At 45.1% G+C, this 5,796-nt stretch overlaps 1 pseudogene; it reads left to right on the forward strand.

Annotated features, from left to right (window-relative positions):
* Positions 1-455: 455 nt before the first annotated feature.
* Positions 456-575, forward strand: LOC136642776 (5S ribosomal RNA; annotated as a pseudogene).
* The last annotated feature ends 5,221 nt before the right edge of the window (positions 576-5,796 follow it).

Consider the following 5,796-nt stretch of genomic DNA (forward strand, 5'->3'; position numbering starts at 1 on the left):
GTCCTTCCATTCAGGACCCAGTTTTTTTCTCATAATAGGATTAATATTCTCCAGTGCCTCACAATATCTCTGTTTTCCCCATGCTCAGTGAACCTTGGCCATGCTGATTGCTTCTGTCTTCCTCTCTCTTTTTTCTGACCTCAGGGATCCTCAGTTTTTCAATCCAATATTATTGAGCTGTTGTGTCTATTGCCACAGCAAGGGGTCACTATTTTCAAAGTTATTGAGCTGCTCAGGTTGTCTTCAAGCAGCTTCCTTAGCTTTTGTGCCATGTCAGCTGCACCTGAGCCTGTTCGCCCCAAGCAAACCTATTCATATGTTTGCAACTCCATCATCTGCAAGTCAGGGTTTTTCTGTACAAACTGATCAGGAATCACTAATGTTGACATAGGTTTGGAATTTTCTCCAATTAAACTAGACAGAAATTGTCCTATGCCAACTAAAAAGCTGAAAATAATAGCAGCAACTGTTACCCTGCACATGCCCAATCTCGTCTGATCTTGGAAGCTAAGCAGGGTCAGGCCTGGTTAGTACTTGGATGGGAGACCGCCTGGGAATACTGGGTACTGTAGGCTTATACCATAGTCTTTCGAGACTGAAGGTTGCCAACCAAATCAAGTGTGAATGTTACGCAGCTTACCATAACGGGATACTTCCCATTCCAGTGAAAATTAAAGCATAATAAAATGTACTCAGTTATGGTACCCACCAATGTTCTGATTAGGGCTGCAGATCTTAGGTATCTCCATGCCATCTCCAATAAATTAGTCAATACCTCAAGACATTTTCTAGAAGGTGGCAACAGCAAATGCCACCAAACTTCTTGCTTATCTTTCTATTCCCCATGCTCTGCTAGAGAACAGGGAAGAAGAACACATATGTAACTCATGTAACAATGTGGCTTGAGGACACAGAAGACCTACAGCCCAATCCTAGGCTGCCCTACTACCAGCGCTGCAGCTTCAGATGCAAATGTGGCATAAGGCAGTCTTATGCTATCCTGGGAGGAAGCAGTGCCAGTGGGGAGACCCAAGGCACAGCAACCCCCAGGCACAGGCAATAAGCAGGCAAATGCCAAGCAGTGTGGGGGAGGTGCTTCTGGGTGGGGGAAGAGTGGAACAGGGAAAGGATCAGCCCAGGAGGAGGGTGTGACTGGCAGAGGCCTCCTCCACCAAATCCTATCCCCCATATCTGAGTTGGAACCCTGATACAGGGCTTCTTGAGTCTGCACCAGTGATTTAGCTGCTGCAGACTCGAGAACCCCATTGAACAGACTCGGGCTTTACTCAGGGTAAGGGGATGAGGAGACTCCACCCTGCTTGGATCAGGCACAGGATTCAGTGGTGGCAGTTTGGAGCCACTGCTCCTGTGCTCAATAGAATTAGGCCCCTAACAGCACTACACATAAATCATGTGACACATGATTAAATGCTTACGGTATATAGGCACGTGCACATATTTTCACACTTACAACAGAATGATATGCAATTAATATGAATATAGAAGGAGAAAGGAATAATATTTTTTGATATACAGGATTTATTCTATTTAAAGCTGAAGTTCAAGAGACTGTATCATTAGAGTCTAAGCCATCAAAGTATTCCCATGGAAGAAAAACAAGCAGAAAATGCCAAGCTTTGAGGTTTTTGCAATTTGAGTGAAGAAAATTGATTTTTCCTGGTTTTACCAACACTAAAGACTTGCTGGCAATGGTTTAATAGCAAAGTGTCACTCTGAATACTCTAATTTCTGTCATGCCAGTTTGTTACATATCACATTGATTAGTGTGTCATACTGTACAATGTGGTATAAAAAATACTGAAAATCTGTAACACAGACTTTTCTTCCAGGTGCATGCCTTTACCTCAAACAGCACAAAAACTCATCAAATTCTGTTCAAGTTCAAAGACTAAGGATGCAATACTATTCTGCGCTGAAACAGGCAAGCCAAGAGGCTTTTGCTGTATCCAGCGCAGGATAGTGGCCTGAAGCGGCTTCGCCAGAGACAAGGGAAAACTTTTCACTTACCCCTGGGTAAGTGGAGGTGGCACAAGTGGAGGTGGCACCTCTGGAGGTGGCACAAGTCCGAGGAGAGCAGAGTGACTTGGAGCCGCTACGTTCTCCCTGGGAACGGGGTTTGGGATCCGGCATAACTGCCTGATCCCAGCCCCGCTTCCCTCTCCCCGCCCACCCGCCCCAGGGCTGCCCACCGCTCACCGTTCCTCAATCCAGGAACACCTCACTCCCGCCTCTTCCCCACCTCCCCCCCACCTACCTTTGTGGCTTGTTTTGGCCCAGCCAGGCCAACGCAAGCCTCAGAGAGGAAGCCGGCGTGGAGGTCTGCGTCAGCCTACTCAGGCCGGCACTTCACAGAGTGCTGGCCTGGCTTCCTCTTGAGGAGGCTATTTGTACCGGACCAAATCATTTCTAGGATTGCGCCCTAAATTGCTCACGTTGCCACAAGCCACAGGGACTCTTTCACAGATATACAATTTTGAACTAGGTTATTCAATGGCTCCTTCTATTTGGTTTTTCAAGATTTGCCCTCTGCCATACAACTTCACATAGTCCACCTATTTAAAATACCACCAGAAGTAACTGGTGATGACATCATGGCCAGTTACTTCTCAGTTGGATCTGGCCTCCCAACCAACAAAGACCAGTAAGAAGCTCAGGGTGGACAGGAGGGCTTTTTCAAGCATGGAAAAGCACTCTTTGGAGCTTTACCTACTGAGCCAAGACTCCTACCACTGTTGGTTGCATCACATGCCTGGTCTCGTGCTGGGCGGCAGGTGTCCAGGGGTCTTGCAAGTACCACCTGACACCACATCATGTTCCACTGGTGGTACACGTACCTCTAGTTGAGAAACACCGAGCTAATCCAATTCCTCATACTCTACTATAATTTAAGATGAAGCTAAAACCTGAAAAATACTTCTTTTCAGACTTTTACTTACTTGCTTTGATAAGAAAATGCCGCAATGACCCAGAACTAACTGTAGCAATTTAAACTAATATGAAACACAACTTAGTTTACAACTATTTTGACATGCTTTGAAGTGTGAGGAAACTCTATTGTACATTCAGGGACTATAATGGGGGAGTCTGCCTGCACTTCTACCTGGGCTCTACATCATCCTTCAGCCATGTGCTGAACCACAGCTGAACCAGCCATTTGCTGACCATCACTAGGCTAACACCTGCTCTGCCAGGTACACCTGCCATCACCCTCTTGTGTGAGTTTGTCAGCCAAAAGAAAACCAAGAACATAAAAGTGTCCCGGCTACTACAAGGCAAAGTCGAAGGCTCACAAGTCAACAAGCTTCCTCCATCTCTGGTACTGGGAGAAACATAACTTCTGTGGTCAAGGACTGGACCAAGATTTCCCCAATTAGCAAGCACACTGCAATGAAGTATATTATATAATTAAATAAAAAGAAAAAAGGATAGCAACAAATTTAACACAGTTTAGAAATGCAGCAAGCAAACAGAACCTAGCTATTTTTAGCTGACTAACTCAGGAGCATAGTTTCATGGCATACACAAAGTCCACCCCTTATTTTGGCAACTGCCTTGCCACATCTGGCAAATGGGAGGCAACTAACAAACCCCCAGGGTAACTTCTTAATACCTTTTTGGCTGATTCTCGTTATATCATTATCTCATGAACTCGTTATCACCACTTCCTAGCCTGAAGAACATAGCTAAAGCCAATTTCTAAGTAGTGGTCCAAGTACTTCTGCCTTGCAGAAATCAAAACATCTTGATAACACAAGTGGTTCCAATAATGTAATTCAAACAGCTAGCTTTACTCCCTTTCAATAGGGCCAAGCAAGATTAAGAACATAAGAACAGCCCCACTGGATCAGGCCATAGGCCTATCTAGTCCAGCTTCCTGTATCTCACAGCAGCCCACCAAATGCCCCAGGGAGCACACCAGATAACAAGAGACCTCATCCTGGTGCCCTCCCTTGCATCTGGCATTCTGACAAAGCCCATTTCTAAAATCAGGAGGTTGCACATATACATCATGCCTTGTAACCCGTAATGGATTTTTCCTTCAGAAACTTGTCCAATCCTCTTTTAAAGGCATCCAGGCCAGGTGCCGTCACCACATCCTGTGGCAAGGAGTTCCACAGACCGACCACACGCTAAGTAAAGAAATAATTACAGCAGCTTGATAATCCCAATGGTGGTTCTCATGGATTTTACTATCCTTTTTTCCCCCAACGAAGATGGGGCTTTTCTTACAAAATGGATTCCAAGGCACTACAAAATGGACAACTTCTTTACAGGGACATAGTGCAAAGGCTTGATGGCACAGCTCAGTGGAATGGCGCACAATGAAGAATGAGAAAAGGTTAAATAGATATTTTATTTTATCCTCACAATAAAACTAATGGAAAAGGGAAATCAAAAATAAAATCCCCTGCTAACTGGGTAAGAGGCACTTTTAAAGTGGGTGCTCTTTTATTAAGCGGGGGGAGAATAACTGGCCCACCTCACCCCAGCACTGCCTTTTGTTGTGGCTGTCTGCTGGTGTTCTTTTGCATCCTTTTAGATTGTGAGCCCTTTTGGGACAGGGAGCCATTAGTTATTGGATTTTCTCTGTAAACCACTTTGTGCAGAATTAAGCCCTAAGGAGGAACTTCCTACTAAATGGGCTTAAGATTGAAGCATTGAACATATGAACGTTATGACTAACCTTATTTCTAACAAAAAATAGTCAGTAAATGAGGTCACACTACTTTGTGAAACACACACACACATGCACGCCCCCATACCCATCCACCCAAACAGACACCCTCTTAAATCTGAAATGGCTCAGACTGCACGGATACTCTCCATCTGTACCACCAGTAATAGAGAACAACAGTTCAAACATAACTAAATCCCCATGTGCTGATGCAGCAGGGCCAATGCAGGCTACGCTGCATTCAGTAGAGGACTTTCAGCTGCTACAGGTCTCCTTCAAGTCAACGGCGATTTGTCTCCATGTCTCAGGGTAAGCCACAGTACCCACAATGTGGCAACCAGCAATATCACTGGCACAAGTCTGTGCAGGAAGATTAGGCCAAGGAAGGGGTACTGCACCATTGCCACATCTGTCCCCCACCAAGGCCCAATTTGCCCACCCCCTGCCCCATCTCCTCCTGTCCTCCCCCACTTCATTCACCCCTTCCCCATCCCCCCACCCAATTCCATCCCCTGCACTGAGCTTACCAGCTCTGGCAAGCCTCCAGCATGCCAACTCTCTGCACTGTTGCAAAGCACTTTATGGTGCTTTTGAGTCAGCCTGCACCAGCAGAACACACATTCCACCGGCACAGGTCTTTGATAGGATTGGGCCAAAAATCAACAAAAATTTCCTAAAACTTCACCACACGACTTCAATTAATTCTGGGCTCAATTTGCTCTGCAAATGATGAGATGACCTGCCTTAAACACTCTGCAGTACTTTGGGGGGAGGGATGCTCCCCTGTATAATGTGTTCTTTTAGAACTCAGATGAAACCTAGACCTCTGAAGAAAGCTTAGAAAAAAAAATTGAGGAACGACTGCTTTAAAAATGACCTTTAAGGAGATAATTCCATTACATTTATGGATTATCTAAAAATTGGTAGGAACATAAGGTCACTGCATGCCTTGAAAACACATCATAAAGAAGTGAAAAAGCAAAGAAGTGTCATTTTCCACATTGCTCTAAGAAGGTGAAGGTGGCAGCTGGGAAGCCATGGCACTATTGCACAAGAGTACTCCCAGAAGAATAACTGCTCCTTCTGTAAAACATTAATTT

Source organism: Tiliqua scincoides, chromosome 2 (assembly GCF_035046505.1).
Source record: "Tiliqua scincoides isolate rTilSci1 chromosome 2, rTilSci1.hap2, whole genome shotgun sequence".
In the NCBI taxonomy this organism is placed as follows: domain Eukaryota; kingdom Metazoa; phylum Chordata; class Lepidosauria; order Squamata; family Scincidae; genus Tiliqua; species Tiliqua scincoides.